The sequence below is a fragment of the Emys orbicularis genome, chromosome 15 (assembly GCF_028017835.1).
Source record: "Emys orbicularis isolate rEmyOrb1 chromosome 15, rEmyOrb1.hap1, whole genome shotgun sequence".
In the NCBI taxonomy this organism is placed as follows: Eukaryota; Metazoa; Chordata; order Testudines; family Emydidae; genus Emys; species Emys orbicularis.
This window is the reverse complement of record NC_088697.1, coordinates 13,773,059-13,791,256: the sequence shown is the minus strand read 5'-3', so window position 1 is coordinate 13,791,256 and position 18,198 is coordinate 13,773,059. Positions and strand designations below refer to the sequence as shown.

At 67.9% G+C, this 18,198-nt stretch overlaps 1 non-coding gene across 1 annotated transcript; it reads right to left on the bottom strand.

The window, feature by feature from the left end:
- Positions 1–17,862: 17,862 nt before the first annotated feature.
- Positions 17,863–17,981, bottom strand: LOC135889711 (5S ribosomal RNA). The gene has a single exon (XR_010562042.1). It is a non-coding gene; the product is annotated as a 5S ribosomal RNA (ribosomal RNA).
- Between the last annotated feature and the right edge of the window lie 217 nt (positions 17,982–18,198).

Sequence of the window (18,198 nt, the reverse complement as noted above, 5' to 3'; positions counted from 1 at the left end):
AAGCTTAATAGTCGTCCCCCAGACAGGGTGGGTGGGGGGGAGGCTTAACAGTCTTCCCCCAGGCTGAGCGGGAGGCTTCGCAGTCGTCCCCCGGGCAGTCCGGGGGAAGGCTTAATAGTCGTCCCCCGGGCGCTCCGGGGGGGAAAGCTTAATAGTCGTCCCCCGGACAGTGTGGGTGGGTGGGTGGGGGGGAGGCTTAACAGTCTTCCCCCAGGCTGAGCGGGAGGCTTCGCAGTCGTCCCCCGGGCAGTCCGGGGGAGGCTTAATAGTCGTCCCCCGGGCGCTCCGGGGGGGAAAGCTTAACAGTCGTCCCCCAGACAGTGTGGGTGGGTGGGTGGGGGGGGAGGCTTAACAGTCTTCCCCCAGGCAAAGCGGGAGGCTTCGCAGTCATCCCCCGGGCAGTCCGGGGGAGGCTTAATAGTCGTCCCCCGGGCGCTCCGGAGGGGAAAGCTTAATAGTCGTCCCCCAGACAGGGTGGGTGGGGGGGAGGCTTAACAGTCTTCCCCCAGGCTGAGCGGGAGGCTTCGCAGTCGTCCGCCGGGCAGTCCGGGGGAAGGCTTAATAGTCGTCCCCCGGGCGCTCCGGCGGGGGGGAAGCTTAATAGTCGTCCCCCAGACAGGGTGGGTGGGGGGGAGGCTTAACAGTCTTCCCCCAGGCTGGGCGGGGGGGAGGCTTAATAGTCATCCCCCAGACAGTGTGGGTGGGTGGGGCAGGGGGGGGAGAGGCTTAGCAGTCTTCCCCTAGACTGGCCGGGGGTGGGGGCTTAGCAGTCGTCTCCAGGGTGGTCCGGGGGTGGGGGGAGGCCTCAGAGTCGCCCCTCGGAGAGTCGGGGCGGCGGCGGCGGTGGGTGTCAGGCTTTACAGCCAGCCTCCGGAGGGTGAGCGTCCTCGGACGCGATGCAGCCGCCGCAGAGAGGCAGCCTCCGAGGCTGGGAGCGGAGCACCGAGACTGGGGAGAGGGGAGCAGGAGCCCGGGAGGGGGTGGGGTGGGGGGCCTTCAGGACAACCGGTCAACCCCCGGGGAAGCGGCTGTAAAAATTTCAAAGTCCCCACCGGGACAACAGGTCAACCCCCGGGGAAGCGGCTGTAAAATTTTCTAAGTCCCCGCTCGGCCACCAGGTCAACCCACTGAATCTAATGGGTTGACCTGGTGGCCGGTTTGATTTCCGGCCACCAGGTCAACCCATTGGATTCAATGGGTTGACCTGGTGGCCGGTTTGCTGTGCGGCCCGGGTGTCACCCCACTCCGCGGGCCGCGCGGCAGTGGTCCTGAGGACCACAGAGGGGGGCTTAATAGTCGAGATGGAGCAGGTCCGGGGGAGGCTTAATAGTCGTCCCCCGGGCAGTCCGGGGGAAGGCTTAATAGTCGTCCCCCGGGCGCTCCGGAGGGGAAAGCTTAATAGTCGTCCCCCAGACAGGGTGGGTGGGGGGGAGGCTTAACAGTCTTCCCCCAGGCTGAGCGGGAGGCTTCGCAGTCGTCCCCCGGGCAGTCCGGGGGAAGGCTTAATAGTCGTCCCCCGGGCGCTCCGGGGGGGAAAGCTTAATAGTCGTCCCCCGGACAGTGTGGGTGGGTGGGTGGGGGGGAGGCTTAACAGTCTTCCCCCAGGCTGAGCGGGAGGCTTCGCAGTCGTCCCCCGGGCAGTCCGGGGGAGGCTTAATAGTCGTCCCCCGGGCGCTCCGGGGGGGAAAGCTTAACAGTCGTCCCCCAGACAGTGTGGGTGGGTGGGTGGGGGGGGAGGCTTAACAGTCTTCCCCCAGGCAAAGCGGGAGGCTTCGCAGTCATCCCCCGGGCAGTCCGGGGGAGGCTTAATAGTCGTCCCCCGGGCGCTCCGGAGGGGAAAGCTTAATAGTCGTCCCCCAGACAGGGTGGGTGGGGGGGAGGCTTAACAGTCTTCCCCCAGGCTGAGCGGGAGGCTTCGCAGTCGTCCGCCGGGCAGTCCGGGGGAAGGCTTAATAGTCGTCCCCCGGGCGCTCCGGCGGGGGGGAAGCTTAATAGTCGTCCCCCAGACAGGGTGGGTGGGGGGGAGGCTTAACAGTCTTCCCCCAGGCTGGGCGGGGGGGAGGCTTAATAGTCATCCCCCAGACAGTGTGGGTGGGTGGGGCAGGGGGGGGAGAGGCTTAGCAGTCTTCCCCTAGACTGGCCGGGGGTGGGGGCTTAGCAGTCGTCTCCAGGGTGGTCCGGGGGTGGGGGGAGGCCTCAGAGTCGCCCCTCGGAGAGTCGGGGCGGCGGCGGCGGTGGGTGTCAGGCTTTACAGCCAGCCTCCGGAGGGTGAGCGTCCTCGGACGCGATGCAGCCGCCGCAGAGAGGCAGCCTCCGAGGCTGGGAGCGGAGCACCGAGACTGGGGAGAGGGGAGCAGGAGCCCGGGAGGGGGTGGGGTGGGGGGCCTTCAGGACAACCGGTCAACCCCCGGGGAAGCGGCTGTAAAAATTTCAAAGTCCCCACCGGGACAACAGGTCAACCCCCGGGGAAGCGGCTGTAAAATTTTCTAAGTCCCCGCTCGGCCACCAGGTCAACCCACTGAATCTAATGGGTTGACCTGGTGGCCGGTTTGATTTCCGGCCACCAGGTCAACCCATTGGATTCAATGGGTTGACCTGGTGGCCGGTTTGCTGTGCGGCCCGGGTGTCACCCCACTCCGCGGGCCGCGCGGCAGTGGTCCTGAGGACCACAGAGGGGGGCTTAATAGTCGAGATGGAGCAGGTCCGGGGGAGGCTTAATAGTCGTCCCCCGGGCAGTCCGGGGGAAGGCTTAATAGTCGTCCCCCGGGCGCTCCGGAGGGGAAAGCTTAATAGTCGTCCCCCAGACAGGGTGGGTGGGGGGGAGGCTTAACAGTCTTCCCCCAGGCTGAGCGGGAGGCTTCGCAGTCGTCCCCCGGGCAGTCCGGGGGAAGGCTTAATAGTCGTCCCCCGGGCGCTCCGGGGGGGAAAGCTTAATAGTCGTCCCCCGGACAGTGTGGGTGGGTGGGTGGGGGGGAGGCTTAACAGTCTTCCCCCAGGCTGAGCGGGAGGCTTCGCAGTCGTCCCCCGGGCAGTCCGGGGGAGGCTTAATAGTCGTCCCCCGGGCGCTCCGGGGGGGAAAGCTTAACAGTCGTCCCCCAGACAGTGTGGGTGGGTGGGTGGGGGGGGAGGCTTAACAGTCTTCCCCCAGGCAAAGCGGGAGGCTTCGCAGTCATCCCCCGGGCAGTCCGGGGGAGGCTTAATAGTCGTCCCCCGGGCGCTCCGGAGGGGAAAGCTTAATAGTCGTCCCCCAGACAGGGTGGGTGGGGGGGAGGCTTAACAGTCTTCCCCCAGGCTGAGCGGGAGGCTTCGCAGTCGTCCGCCGGGCAGTCCGGGGGAAGGCTTAATAGTCGTCCCCCGGGCGCTCCGGCGGGGGGGAAGCTTAATAGTCGTCCCCCAGACAGGGTGGGTGGGGGGGAGGCTTAACAGTCTTCCCCCAGGCTGGGCGGGGGGGAGGCTTAATAGTCATCCCCCAGACAGTGTGGGTGGGTGGGGCAGGGGGGGGAGAGGCTTAGCAGTCTTCCCCTAGACTGGCCGGGGGTGGGGGCTTAGCAGTCGTCTCCAGGGTGGTCCGGGGGTGGGGGGAGGCCTCAGAGTCGCCCCTCGGAGAGTCGGGGCGGCGGCGGCGGTGGGTGTCAGGCTTTACAGCCAGCCTCCGGAGGGTGAGCGTCCTCGGACGCGATGCAGCCGCCGCAGAGAGGCAGCCTCCGAGGCTGGGAGCGGAGCACCGAGACTGGGGAGAGGGGAGCAGGAGCCCGGGAGGGGGTGGGGTGGGGGGCCTTCAGGACAACCGGTCAACCCCCGGGGAAGCGGCTGTAAAAATTTCAAAGTCCCCACCGGGACAACAGGTCAACCCCCGGGGAAGCGGCTGTAAAATTTTCTAAGTCCCCGCTCGGCCACCAGGTCAACCCACTGAATCTAATGGGTTGACCTGGTGGCCGGTTTGATTTCCGGCCACCAGGTCAACCCATTGGATTCAATGGGTTGACCTGGTGGCCGGTTTGCTGTGCGGCCCGGGTGTCACCCCACTCCGCGGGCCGCGCGGCAGTGGTCCTGAGGACCACAGAGGGGGGCTTAATAGTCGAGATGGAGCAGGTCCGGGGGAGGCTTAATAGTCGTCCCCCGGGCAGTCCGGGGGAAGGCTTAATAGTCGTCCCCCGGGCGCTCCGGAGGGGAAAGCTTAATAGTCGTCCCCCAGACAGGGTGGGTGGGGGGGAGGCTTAACAGTCTTCCCCCAGGCTGAGCGGGAGGCTTCGCAGTCGTCCCCCGGGCAGTCCGGGGGAAGGCTTAATAGTCGTCCCCCGGGCGCTCCGGGGGGGAAAGCTTAATAGTCGTCCCCCGGACAGTGTGGGTGGGTGGGGGGGGGGGAGGCTTAACACTCTTCCCCCAGGCTGAGCGGGAGGCTTCGCAGTCGTCCCCCGGGCAGTCCGGGGGAGGCTTAATAGTCGTCCCCCGGGCGCTCCGGGGGGGAAAGCTTAACAGTCGTCCCCCAGACAGTGTGGGTGGGTGGGTGGGGGGGGAGGCTTAACAGTCTTCCCCCAGGCAAAGCGGGAGGCTTCGCAGTCATCCCCCGGGCAGTCCGGGGGAGGCTTAATAGTCGTCCCCCGGGCGCTCCGGAGGGGAAAGCTTAATAGTCGTCCCCCAGACAGGGTGGGTGGGGGGGAGGCTTAACAGTCTTCCCCCAGGCTGAGCGGGAGGCTTCGCAGTCGTCCCCCGGGCAGTCCGGGGGAAGGCTTAATAGTCGTCCCCCGGGCGCTCCGGGGGGGAAAGCTTAATAGTCGTCCCCCAGACAGTGTGGGTGGGTGGGTGGGGGGGAGGCTTAACAGTCTTCCCCCAGGCTGAGCGGGAGGCTTCGCAGTCGTCCCCCGGGCAGTCCGGGGGAGGCTTAATAGTCGTCCCCCGGGCGCTCCGGGGGGGAAAGCTTAACAGTCGTCCCCCAGACAGTGTGGGTGGGTGGGTGGGGGGGGAGGCTTAACAGTCTTCCCCCCGGCAAAGCGGGAGGCTTCGCAGTCATCCCCCGGGCAGTCCGGGGGAGGCTTAATAGTCGTCCCCCGGGCGCTCCGGAGGGGAAAGCTTAATAGTCGTCCCCCAGACAGGGTGGGTGGGGGGGAGGCTTAACAGTCTTCCCCCAGGCTGAGCGGGAGGCTTCGCAGTCGTCCGCCGGGCAGTCCGGGGGAAGGCTTAATAGTCGTCCCCCGGGCGCTCCGGCGGGGGGGAAGCTTAATAGTCGTCCCCCAGACAGGGTGGGTGGGGGGGAGGCTTAACAGTCTTCCCCCAGGCTGGGCGGGGGGGAGGCTTAATAGTCATCCCCCAGACAGTGTGGGTGGGTGGGGCAGGGGGGGGAGAGGCTTAGCAGTCTTCCCCTAGACTGGCCGGGGGTGGGGGCTTAGCAGTCGTCTCCAGGGTGGTCCGGGGGTGGGGGGAGGCCTCAGAGTCGCCCCTCGGAGAGTCGGGGCGGCGGCGGCGGTGGGTGTCAGGCTTTACAGCCAGCCTCCGGAGGGTGAGCGTCCTCGGACGCGATGCAGCCGCCGCAGAGAGGCAGCCTCCGAGGCTGGGAGCGGAGCACCGAGACTGGGGAGAGGGGAGCAGGAGCCCGGGAGGGGGTGGGGTGGGGGGCCTTCAGGACAACCGGTCAACCCCCGGGGAAGCGGCTGTAAAAATTTCAAAGTCCCCACCGGGACAACAGGTCAACCCCCGGGGAAGCGGCTGTAAAATTTTCTAAGTCCCCGCTCGGCCACCAGGTCAACCCACTGAATCTAATGGGTTGACCTGGTGGCCGGTTTGATTTCCGGCCACCAGGTCAACCCATTGGATTCAATGGGTTGACCTGGTGGCCGGTTTGCTGTGCGGCCCGGGTGTCACCCCACTCCGCGGGCCGCGCGGCAGTGGTCCTGAGGACCACAGAGGGGGGCTTAATAGTCGAGATGGAGCAGGTCCGGGGGAGGCTTAATAGTCGTCCCCCGGGCAGTCCGGGGGAAGGCTTAATAGTCGTCCCCCGGGCGCTCCGGAGGGGAAAGCTTAATAGTCGTCCCCCAGACAGGGTGGGTGGGGGGGAGGCTTAACAGTCTTCCCCCAGGCTGAGCGGGAGGCTTCGCAGTCGTCCCCCGGGCAGTCCGGGGGAAGGCTTAATAGTCGTCCCCCGGGCGCTCCGGGGGGGAAAGCTTAATAGTCGTCCCCCGGACAGTGTGGGTGGGTGGGTGGGGGGGAGGCTTAACAGTCTTCCCCCAGGCTGAGCGGGAGGCTTCGCAGTCGTCCCCCGGGCAGTCCGGGGGAGGCTTAATAGTCGTCCCCCGGGCGCTCCGGGGGGGAAAGCTTAACAGTCGTCCCCCAGACAGTGTGGGTGGGTGGGTGGGGGGGGAGGCTTAACAGTCTTCCCCCAGGCAAAGCGGGAGGCTTCGCAGTCATCCCCCGGGCAGTCCGGGGGAGGCTTAATAGTCGTCCCCCGGGCGCTCCGGAGGGGAAAGCTTAATAGTCGTCCCCCAGACAGGGTGGGTGGGGGGGAGGCTTAACAGTCTTCCCCCAGGCTGAGCGGGAGGCTTCGCAGTCGTCCGCCGGGCAGTCCGGGGGAAGGCTTAATAGTCGTCCCCCGGGCGCTCCGGCGGGGGGGAAGCTTAATAGTCGTCCCCCAGACAGGGTGGGTGGGGGGGAGGCTTAACAGTCTTCCCCCAGGCTGGGCGGGGGGGAGGCTTAATAGTCATCCCCCAGACAGTGTGGGTGGGTGGGGCAGGGGGGGGAGAGGCTTAGCAGTCTTCCCCTAGACTGGCCGGGGGTGGGGGCTTAGCAGTCGTCTCCAGGGTGGTCCGGGGGTGGGGGGAGGCCTCAGAGTCGCCCCTCGGAGAGTCGGGGCGGCGGCGGCGGTGGGTGTCAGGCTTTACAGCCAGCCTCCGGAGGGTGAGCGTCCTCGGACGCGATGCAGCCGCCGCAGAGAGGCAGCCTCCGAGGCTGGGAGCGGAGCACCGAGACTGGGGAGAGGGGAGCAGGAGCCCGGGAGGGGGTGGGGTGGGGGGCCTTCAGGACAACCGGTCAACCCCCGGGGAAGCGGCTGTAAAAATTTCAAAGTCCCCACCGGGACAACAGGTCAACCCCCGGGGAAGCGGCTGTAAAATTTTCTAAGTCCCCGCTCGGCCACCAGGTCAACCCACTGAATCTAATGGGTTGACCTGGTGGCCGGTTTGATTTCCGGCCACCAGGTCAACCCATTGGATTCAATGGGTTGACCTGGTGGCCGGTTTGCTGTGCGGCCCGGGTGTCACCCCACTCCGCGGGCCGCGCGGCAGTGGTCCTGAGGACCACAGAGGGGGGCTTAATAGTCGAGATGGAGCAGGTCCGGGGGAGGCTTAATAGTCGTCCCCCGGGCAGTCCGGGGGAAGGCTTAATAGTCGTCCCCCGGGCGCTCCGGAGGGGAAAGCTTAATAGTCGTCCCCCAGACAGGGTGGGTGGGGGGGAGGCTTAACAGTCTTCCCCCAGGCTGAGCGGGAGGCTTCGCAGTCGTCCCCCGGGCAGTCCGGGGGAAGGCTTAATAGTCGTCCCCCGGGCGCTCCGGGGGGGAAAGCTTAATAGTCGTCCCCCGGACAGTGTGGGTGGGTGGGTGGGGGGGAGGCTTAACAGTCTTCCCCCAGGCTGAGCGGGAGGCTTCGCAGTCGTCCCCCGGGCAGTCCGGGGGAGGCTTAATAGTCGTCCCCCGGGCGCTCCGGGGGGGAAAGCTTAACAGTCGTCCCCCAGACAGTGTGGGTGGGTGGGTGGGGGGGGAGGCTTAACAGTCTTCCCCCAGGCAAAGCGGGAGGCTTCGCAGTCATCCCCCGGGCAGTCCGGGGGAGGCTTAATAGTCGTCCCCCGGGCGCTCCGGAGGGGAAAGCTTAATAGTCGTCCCCCAGACAGGGTGGGTGGGGGGGAGGCTTAACAGTCTTCCCCCAGGCTGAGCGGGAGGCTTCGCAGTCGTCCGCCGGGCAGTCCGGGGGAAGGCTTAATAGTCGTCCCCCGGGCGCTCCGGCGGGGGGGAAGCTTAATAGTCGTCCCCCAGACAGGGTGGGTGGGGGGGAGGCTTAACAGTCTTCCCCCAGGCTGGGCGGGGGGGAGGCTTAATAGTCATCCCCCAGACAGTGTGGGTGGGTGGGGCAGGGGGGGGAGAGGCTTAGCAGTCTTCCCCTAGACTGGCCGGGGGTGGGGGCTTAGCAGTCGTCTCCAGGGTGGTCCGGGGGTGGGGGGAGGCCTCAGAGTCGCCCCTCGGAGAGTCGGGGCGGCGGCGGCGGTGGGTGTCAGGCTTTACAGCCAGCCTCCGGAGGGTGAGCGTCCTCGGACGCGATGCAGCCGCCGCAGAGAGGCAGCCTCCGAGGCTGGGAGCGGAGCACCGAGACTGGGGAGAGGGGAGCAGGAGCCCGGGAGGGGGTGGGGTGGGGGGCCTTCAGGACAACCGGTCAACCCCCGGGGAAGCGGCTGTAAAAATTTCAAAGTCCCCACCGGGACAACAGGTCAACCCCCGGGGAAGCGGCTGTAAAATTTTCTAAGTCCCCGCTCGGCCACCAGGTCAACCCACTGAATCTAATGGGTTGACCTGGTGGCCGGTTTGATTTCCGGCCACCAGGTCAACCCATTGGATTCAATGGGTTGACCTGGTGGCCGGTTTGCTGTGCGGCCCGGGTGTCACCCCACTCCGCGGGCCGCGCGGCAGTGGTCCTGAGGACCACAGAGGGGGGCTTAATAGTCGAGATGGAGCAGGTCCGGGGGAGGCTTAATAGTCGTCCCCCGGGCAGTCCGGGGGAAGGCTTAATAGTCGTCCCCCGGGCGCTCCGGAGGGGAAAGCTTAATAGTCGTCCCCCAGACAGGGTGGGTGGGGGGGAGGCTTAACAGTCTTCCCCCAGGCTGAGCGGGAGGCTTCGCAGTCGTCCCCCGGGCAGTCCGGGGGAAGGCTTAATAGTCGTCCCCCGGGCGCTCCGGGGGGGAAAGCTTAATAGTCGTCCCCCGGACAGTGTGGGTGGGTGGGTGGGGGGGAGGCTTAACAGTCTTCCCCCAGGCTGAGCGGGAGGCTTCGCAGTCGTCCCCCGGGCAGTCCGGGGGAGGCTTAATAGTCGTCCCCCGGGCGCTCCGGGGGGGAAAGCTTAACAGTCGTCCCCCAGACAGTGTGGGTGGGTGGGTGGGGGGGGAGGCTTAACAGTCTTCCCCCAGGCAAAGCGGGAGGCTTCGCAGTCATCCCCCGGGCAGTCCGGGGGAGGCTTAATAGTCGTCCCCCGGGCGCTCCGGAGGGGAAAGCTTAATAGTCGTCCCCCAGACAGGGTGGGTGGGGGGGAGGCTTAACAGTCTTCCCCCAGGCTGAGCGGGAGGCTTCGCAGTCGTCCGCCGGGCAGTCCGGGGGAAGGCTTAATAGTCGTCCCCCGGGCGCTCCGGCGGGGGGGAAGCTTAATAGTCGTCCCCCAGACAGGGTGGGTGGGGGGGAGGCTTAACAGTCTTCCCCCAGGCTGGGCGGGGGGGAGGCTTAATAGTCATCCCCCAGACAGTGTGGGTGGGTGGGGCAGGGGGGGGAGAGGCTTAGCAGTCTTCCCCTAGACTGGCCGGGGGTGGGGGCTTAGCAGTCGTCTCCAGGGTGGTCCGGGGGTGGGGGGAGGCCTCAGAGTCGCCCCTCGGAGAGTCGGGGCGGCGGCGGCGGTGGGTGTCAGGCTTTACAGCCAGCCTCCGGAGGGTGAGCGTCCTCGGACGCGATGCAGCCGCCGCAGAGAGGCAGCCTCCGAGGCTGGGAGCGGAGCACCGAGACTGGGGAGAGGGGAGCAGGAGCCCGGGAGGGGGTGGGGTGGGGGGCCTTCAGGACAACCGGTCAACCCCCGGGGAAGCGGCTGTAAAAATTTCAAAGTCCCCACCGGGACAACAGGTCAACCCCCGGGGAAGCGGCTGTAAAATTTTCTAAGTCCCCGCTCGGCCACCAGGTCAACCCACTGAATCTAATGGGTTGACCTGGTGGCCGGTTTGATTTCCGGCCACCAGGTCAACCCATTGGATTCAATGGGTTGACCTGGTGGCCGGTTTGCTGTGCGGCCCGGGTGTCACCCCACTCCGCGGGCCGCGCGGCAGTGGTCCTGAGGACCACAGAGGGGGGCTTAATAGTCGAGATGGAGCAGGTCCGGGGGAGGCTTAATAGTCGTCCCCCGGGCAGTCCGGGGGAAGGCTTAATAGTCGTCCCCCGGGCGCTCCGGAGGGGAAAGCTTAATAGTCGTCCCCCAGACAGGGTGGGTGGGGGGGAGGCTTAACAGTCTTCCCCCAGGCTGAGCGGGAGGCTTCGCAGTCGTCCCCCGGGCAGTCCGGGGGAAGGCTTAATAGTCGTCCCCCGGGCGCTCCGGGGGGGAAAGCTTAATAGTCGTCCCCCGGACAGTGTGGGTGGGTGGGGGGGGGGGAGGCTTAACACTCTTCCCCCAGGCTGAGCGGGAGGCTTCGCAGTCGTCCCCCGGGCAGTCCGGGGGAGGCTTAATAGTCGTCCCCCGGGCGCTCCGGGGGGGAAAGCTTAACAGTCGTCCCCCAGACAGTGTGGGTGGGTGGGTGGGGGGGGAGGCTTAACAGTCTTCCCCCAGGCAAAGCGGGAGGCTTCGCAGTCATCCCCCGGGCAGTCCGGGGGAGGCTTAATAGTCGTCCCCCGGGCGCTCCGGAGGGGAAAGCTTAATAGTCGTCCCCCAGACAGGGTGGGTGGGGGGGAGGCTTAACAGTCTTCCCCCAGGCTGAGCGGGAGGCTTCGCAGTCGTCCCCCGGGCAGTCCGGGGGAAGGCTTAATAGTCGTCCCCCGGGCGCTCCGGGGGGGAAAGCTTAATAGTCGTCCCCCAGACAGTGTGGGTGGGTGGGTGGGGGGGAGGCTTAACAGTCTTCCCCCAGGCTGAGCGGGAGGCTTCGCAGTCGTCCCCCGGGCAGTCCGGGGGAGGCTTAATAGTCGTCCCCCGGGCGCTCCGGGGGGGAAAGCTTAACAGTCGTCCCCCAGACAGTGTGGGTGGGTGGGTGGGGGGGGAGGCTTAACAGTCTTCCCCCCGGCAAAGCGGGAGGCTTCGCAGTCATCCCCCGGGCAGTCCGGGGGAGGCTTAATAGTCGTCCCCCGGGCGCTCCGGAGGGGAAAGCTTAATAGTCGTCCCCCAGACAGGGTGGGTGGGGGGGAGGCTTAACAGTCTTCCCCCAGGCTGAGCGGGAGGCTTCGCAGTCGTCCGCCGGGCAGTCCGGGGGAAGGCTTAATAGTCGTCCCCCGGGCGCTCCGGCGGGGGGGAAGCTTAATAGTCGTCCCCCAGACAGGGTGGGTGGGGGGGAGGCTTAACAGTCTTCCCCCAGGCTGGGCGGGGGGGAGGCTTAATAGTCATCCCCCAGACAGTGTGGGTGGGTGGGGCAGGGGGGGGAGAGGCTTAGCAGTCTTCCCCTAGACTGGCCGGGGGTGGGGGCTTAGCAGTCGTCTCCAGGGTGGTCCGGGGGTGGGGGGAGGCCTCAGAGTCGCCCCTCGGAGAGTCGGGGCGGCGGCGGCGGTGGGTGTCAGGCTTTACAGCCAGCCTCCGGAGGGTGAGCGTCCTCGGACGCGATGCAGCCGCCGCAGAGAGGCAGCCTCCGAGGCTGGGAGCGGAGCACCGAGACTGGGGAGAGGGGAGCAGGAGCCCGGGAGGGGGTGGGGTGGGGGGCCTTCAGGACAACCGGTCAACCCCCGGGGAAGCGGCTGTAAAAATTTCAAAGTCCCCACCGGGACAACAGGTCAACCCCCGGGGAAGCGGCTGTAAAATTTTCTAAGTCCCCGCTCGGCCACCAGGTCAACCCACTGAATCTAATGGGTTGACCTGGTGGCCGGTTTGATTTCCGGCCACCAGGTCAACCCATTGGATTCAATGGGTTGACCTGGTGGCCGGTTTGCTGTGCGGCCCGGGTGTCACCCCACTCCGCGGGCCGCGCGGCAGTGGTCCTGAGGACCACAGAGGGGGGCTTAATAGTCGAGATGGAGCAGGTCCGGGGGAGGCTTAATAGTCGTCCCCCGGGCAGTCCGGGGGAAGGCTTAATAGTCGTCCCCCGGGCGCTCCGGAGGGGAAAGCTTAATAGTCGTCCCCCAGACAGGGTGGGTGGGGGGGAGGCTTAACAGTCTTCCCCCAGGCTGAGCGGGAGGCTTCGCAGTCGTCCCCCGGGCAGTCCGGGGGAAGGCTTAATAGTCGTCCCCCGGGCGCTCCGGGGGGGAAAGCTTAATAGTCGTCCCCCGGACAGTGTGGGTGGGTGGGTGGGGGGGAGGCTTAACAGTCTTCCCCCAGGCTGAGCGGGAGGCTTCGCAGTCGTCCCCCGGGCAGTCCGGGGGAGGCTTAATAGTCGTCCCCCGGGCGCTCCGGGGGGGAAAGCTTAACAGTCGTCCCCCAGACAGTGTGGGTGGGTGGGTGGGGGGGGAGGCTTAACAGTCTTCCCCCAGGCAAAGCGGGAGGCTTCGCAGTCATCCCCCGGGCAGTCCGGGGGAGGCTTAATAGTCGTCCCCCGGGCGCTCCGGAGGGGAAAGCTTAATAGTCGTCCCCCAGACAGGGTGGGTGGGGGGGAGGCTTAACAGTCTTCCCCCAGGCTGAGCGGGAGGCTTCGCAGTCGTCCGCCGGGCAGTCCGGGGGAAGGCTTAATAGTCGTCCCCCGGGCGCTCCGGCGGGGGGGAAGCTTAATAGTCGTCCCCCAGACAGGGTGGGTGGGGGGGAGGCTTAACAGTCTTCCCCCAGGCTGGGCGGGGGGGAGGCTTAATAGTCATCCCCCAGACAGTGTGGGTGGGTGGGGCAGGGGGGGGAGAGGCTTAGCAGTCTTCCCCTAGACTGGCCGGGGGTGGGGGCTTAGCAGTCGTCTCCAGGGTGGTCCGGGGGTGGGGGGAGGCCTCAGAGTCGCCCCTCGGAGAGTCGGGGCGGCGGCGGCGGTGGGTGTCAGGCTTTACAGCCAGCCTCCGGAGGGTGAGCGTCCTCGGACGCGATGCAGCCGCCGCAGAGAGGCAGCCTCCGAGGCTGGGAGCGGAGCACCGAGACTGGGGAGAGGGGAGCAGGAGCCCGGGAGGGGGTTGGGGTGGGGGGCCTTCAGGACAACCGGTCAACCCCCGGGGAAGCGGCTGTAAAAATTTCAAAGTCCCCACCGGGACAACAGGTCAACCCCCGGGGAAGCGGCTGTAAAATTTTCTAAGTCCCCGCTCGGCCACCAGGTCAACCCACTGAATCTAATGGGTTGACCTGGTGGCCGGTTTGATTTCCGGCCACCAGGTCAACCCATTGGATTCAATGGGTTGACCTGGTGGCCGGTTTGCTGTGCGGCCCGGGTGTCACCCCACTCCGCGGGCCGCGCGGCAGTGGTCCTGAGGACCACAGAGGGGGGCTTAATAGTCGAGATGGAGCAGGTCCGGGGGAGGCTTAATAGTCGTCCCCCGGGCAGTCCGGGGGAAGGCTTAATAGTCGTCCCCCGGGCGCTCCGGAGGGGAAAGCTTAATAGTCGTCCCCCAGACAGGGTGGGTGGGGGGGAGGCTTAACAGTCTTCCCCCAGGCTGAGCGGGAGGCTTCGCAGTCGTCCCCCGGGCAGTCCGGGGGAAGGCTTAATAGTCGTCCCCCGGGCGCTCCGGGGGGGAAAGCTTAATAGTCGTCCCCCGGACAGTGTGGGTGGGTGGGTGGGGGGGAGGCTTAACAGTCTTCCCCCAGGCTGAGCGGGAGGCTTCGCAGTCGTCCCCCGGGCAGTCCGGGGGAGGCTTAATAGTCGTCCCCCGGGCGCTCCGGGGGGGAAAGCTTAACAGTCGTCCCCCAGACAGTGTGGGTGGGTGGGTGGGGGGGGAGGCTTAACAGTCTTCCCCCAGGCAAAGCGGGAGGCTTCGCAGTCATCCCCCGGGCAGTCCGGGGGAGGCTTAATAGTCGTCCCCCGGGCGCTCCGGAGGGGAAAGCTTAATAGTCGTCCCCCAGACAGGGTGGGTGGGGGGGAGGCTTAACAGTCTTCCCCCAGGCTGAGCGGGAGGCTTCGCAGTCGTCCGCCGGGCAGTCCGGGGGAAGGCTTAATAGTCGTCCCCCGGGCGCTCCGGCGGGGGGGAAGCTTAATAGTCGTCCCCCAGACAGGGTGGGTGGGGGGGAGGCTTAACAGTCTTCCCCCAGGCTGGGCGGGGGGGAGGCTTAATAGTCATCCCCCAGACAGTGTGGGTGGGTGGGGCAGGGGGGGGAGAGGCTTAGCAGTCTTCCCCTAGACTGGCCGGGGGTGGGGGCTTAGCAGTCGTCTCCAGGGTGGTCCGGGGGTGGGGGGAGGCCTCAGAGTCGCCCCTCGGAGAGTCGGGGGCGGCGGCGGCGGTGGGTGTCAGGCTTTACAGCCAGCCTCCGGAGGGTGAGCGTCCTCGGACGCGATGCAGCCGCCGCAGAGAGGCAGCCTCCGAGGCTGGGAGCGGAGCACCGAGACTGGGGAGAGGGGAGCAGGAGCCCGGGAGGGGGTGGGGTGGGGGGCCTTCAGGACAACCGGTCAACCCCCGGGGAAGCGGCTGTAAAAATTTCAAAGTCCCCACCGGGACAACAGGTCAACCCCCGGGGAAGCGGCTGTAAAATTTTCTAAGTCCCCGCTCGGCCACCAGGTCAACCCACTGAATCTAATGGGTTGACCTGGTGGCCGGTTTGATTTCCGGCCACCAGGTCAACCCATTGGATTCAATGGGTTGACCTGGTGGCCGGTTTGCTGTGCGGCCCGGGTGTCACCCCACTCCGCGGGCCGCGCGGCAGTGGTCCTGAGGACCACAGAGGGGGGCTTAATAGTCGAGATGGAGCAGGTCCGGGGGAGGCTTAATAGTCGTCCCCCGGGCAGTCCGGGGGAAGGCTTAATAGTCGTCCCCCGGGCGCTCCGGAGGGGAAAGCTTAATAGTCGTCCCCCAGACAGGGTGGGTGGGGGGGAGGCTTAACAGTCTTCCCCCAGGCTGAGCGGGAGGCTTCGCAGTCGTCCCCCGGGCAGTCCGGGGGAAGGCTTAATAGTCGTCCCCCGGGCGCTCCGGGGGGGAAAGCTTAATAGTCGTCCCCCGGACAGTGTGGGTGGGTGGGGGGGGGGGGAGGCTTAACACTCTTCCCCCAGGCAAAGCGGGAGGCTTCGCAGTCATCCCCCGGGCAGTCCGGGGGAGGCTTAATAGTCGTCCCCCGGGCGCTCCGGAGGGGAAAGCTTAATAGTCGTCCCCCAGACAGGGTGGGTGGGGGGGAGGCTTAACAGTCTTCCCCCAGGCTGAGCGGGAGGCTTCGCAGTCGTCCCCCGGGCAGTCCGGGGGAAGGCTTAATAGTCGTCCCCCGGGCGCTCCGGGGGGGAAAGCTTAATAGTCGTCCCCCAGACAGTGTGGGTGGGTGGGTGGGGGGGAGGCTTAACAGTCTTCCCCCAGGCTGAGCGGGAGGCTTCGCAGTCGTCCCCCGGGCAGTCCGGGGGAGGCTTAATAGTCGTCCCCCGGGCGCTCCGGGGGGGAAAGCTTAACAGTCGTCCCCCAGACAGTGTGGGTGGGTGGGTGGGGGGGGAGGCTTAACAGTCTTCCCCCAGGCAAAGCGGGAGGCTTCGCAGTCATCCCCCGGGCAGTCCGGGGGAGGCTTAATAGTCGTCCCCCGGGCGCTCCGGAGGGGAAAGCTTAATAGTCGTCCCCCAGACAGGGTGGGTGGGGGGGAGGCTTAACAGTCTTCCCCCAGGCTGAGCGGGAGGCTTCGCAGTCGTCCCCCGGGCAGTCCGGGGGAAGGCTTAATAGTCGTGCCCCGGGCGCTCCGGGGGGGAAAGCTTAATAGTCGTCCCCCAGACAGTGTAGGTGGGTGGGTGGGGGGGAGGCTTAACAGTCTTCCCCCAGGATGAGCGGGAGGCTTCGCAGTCGTCCCCCGGGCAGTCCGGGGGAAGGCTTAATAGTCGTCCCCCGGGCGCTCCGGGGGGGAAAGCTTAATAGTCGTCCCCCAGACAGTGTGGGTGGGTGGGTGGGGGGGAGGCTTAACAGTCTTCCCCCAGGCTGAGCGGGAGGCTTCGCAGTCGTCCCCCGGGCAGTCCGGGGGAGGCTTAATAGTCGTGCCCCGGGCGCTCCGGGGGGGAAAGCTTAATAGTCGTCCCCCAGACAGTGTGGGTGGGTGGGTGGGGGGGAGGCTTAACAGTCTTCCCCCAGGCTGGGCGGGGGGGAGGCTTAATAGTCATCCCCCAGACAGTGTGGGTGGGTGGGGCAGGGGGGGGAGAGGCTTAGCAGTCTTCCCCTAGACTGGCCGGGGGTGGGGGCTTAGCAGTCGTCTCCAGGGTGGTCCGGGGGTGGGGGGAGGCCTCAGAGTCGCCCCTCGGAGAGTCGGGGCGGCGGCGGTGGTGGGTGTCAGGCTTTACAGCCAGCCTCCGGAGGGTGAGCGTCCTCGGACGCGATGCAGCCGCCGCAGAGAGGCAGCCTCCGAGGCTGGGAGCGGAGCACCGAGGCTGGGGAGAGGGGAGCAGGAGCCCGGGGGTGGGGGTGGGGGTGGGGGGCCTTCAGGACAACCGGTCAAGCCCCGGGAAGCGGCTGTAAAATTTTCAAAGTCCCCACCGGGACAACAGGTCACGCCCCGGGAAAAGGCTGGAAAATTTCCTAAGTCCCCGCTCGGCCACCAGGTCCACCCAGGTCTAGCAATGGGGTTGACCTGCCTGATGGCCGGTTAGTATCAACGTAGTCTCACACAGGAGGGCAGCTCTCAGGCCGGCCGGCTGCGGCTGACTCTGGGGCGGTGCCCGGTGCCCGGCAGCGAGGCGCGGGGGGGGTGGGGGGGTGAGGGGGGGGGGAGCGACACGGGGCTTACCGGCCCCGGGGCCGGGGGCGCCTCCTGCGGCTTTGGGGGCCGCGGGTCCTCCGTGGCATCCAGGCCAGGCCTCTCCTGCCTGGCCGCGGGGGGATTCGGGGGCGGTCCCGCGGGCCGGCGGCCGGGCGCAGGGGGGGGGGCCCGAGCGAGTCCGCCCCGGGCCCGGGGTCTCCCCCTGCGGCTCAGGGGGGGCGTGGGTCCTCGGGGGAGGAAGCCCGGGGGGAGCTGCAGACCCGCCGTGGGGCCCTCCAGGCCAGGCCTCGCCTGGGTGGCCGCGGGGGGATTCGGGTCGGGCCCGCGGGCCGGCGGCCGGGCGCAGCGGGGCCGGGAGGGTCCGGGCCAGTCCGCCGCATGCCCGGGGTCTCCCCCAGCGGCTTCGGTGGCCGTGGGTCCCCGGTGGGGCAAGCGGCGGGGAGCCTGACACCCGCCGTGGGGCCCTCCAGGCCAGGCCTCGCCTGGGTGGCCGGGGGGGGATTCGGGGCGGTCCCGCGGGCCGGCGGCCGGGCGCAGGGGGGCCGGGAGGGGCCGGGCCAGTCCGCCCCATGCCCGGGGTCTCCCCCAGCGGCTTCGGTGGCCGTGGGTCCCCGGTGGGGCAAGCGGCGGGGAGCCTGACACCCGCCGTGGGGCCCTCCAGGCCAGGCCTCGCCTGGGTGGCCGCGGGGGGATTCGGGGCGGTCCCGCGGGCCGGCGGCCGGGCGCAGGGGGGCCGGGAGGGGCCGCGCCAGTCCGCCCCATGCCCGGGGTCTCCCCCCAGCGGCTTCGGTGGCCGTGGGTCCCCGGTGGGGCAAGCGGCGGGGAGCCTGACACCCGCCGTGGGGCCCTCCAGGCCAGGCCTCGCCTGGGTGGCCGCGGGGGGATTCGGGGCGGTCCCGCGGGCCGGCGGCCGGGCGCAGGGGGGCCGGGAGGGGCCGGGCCAGTCCGCCCCATGCCCGGGGTCTCCCCCAGCGGCTTCGGTGGCCGGGGGTCCTCCGCGGAGGAAGCCGGGTGGGTGTTGGGGGGAGCCGGACCCCAGGCGCCCCGACCCGTGACCTGCGGCCGCGACCTCCGACTCGGCAGGAGCGACGAGGGGCTTTCTGGCCCGCCCCCCCCCCCCCTTCTCCTTCCTCCCCAGAAAAAGGAGAGAGAGCTGGCTCGGACCGGGAAAAGCTGCCTACGGCACCTGGGATTCCCAGGCGGTCACCCATCCAAGTACTAGCCAGGCCCGGGACGGTTTACCTTCCGAGATCGGACGGGATCGGGGGCGTTCGGTCCGGTATGGCCGTAGGCACCCGGCTCCGCGCCTCCTCGCCCGCTTTCCCCTGCCGGCGCCCGGGCCTGCCGCACGGCGAGCCCCGGTCGGACTGCCCCGTGCGGCAGGGCCCCCGTCTCTCGCGGGCCCGATCCTTTTTTTTCCTTTTCAAGCTCCGGGGCCCGGGCTGGCCCGTCAGAGCCCCTTCCCCTCCCCCCCCCCCTCCCTCCGGCGTCGGGAAAAATATTTTCCCGG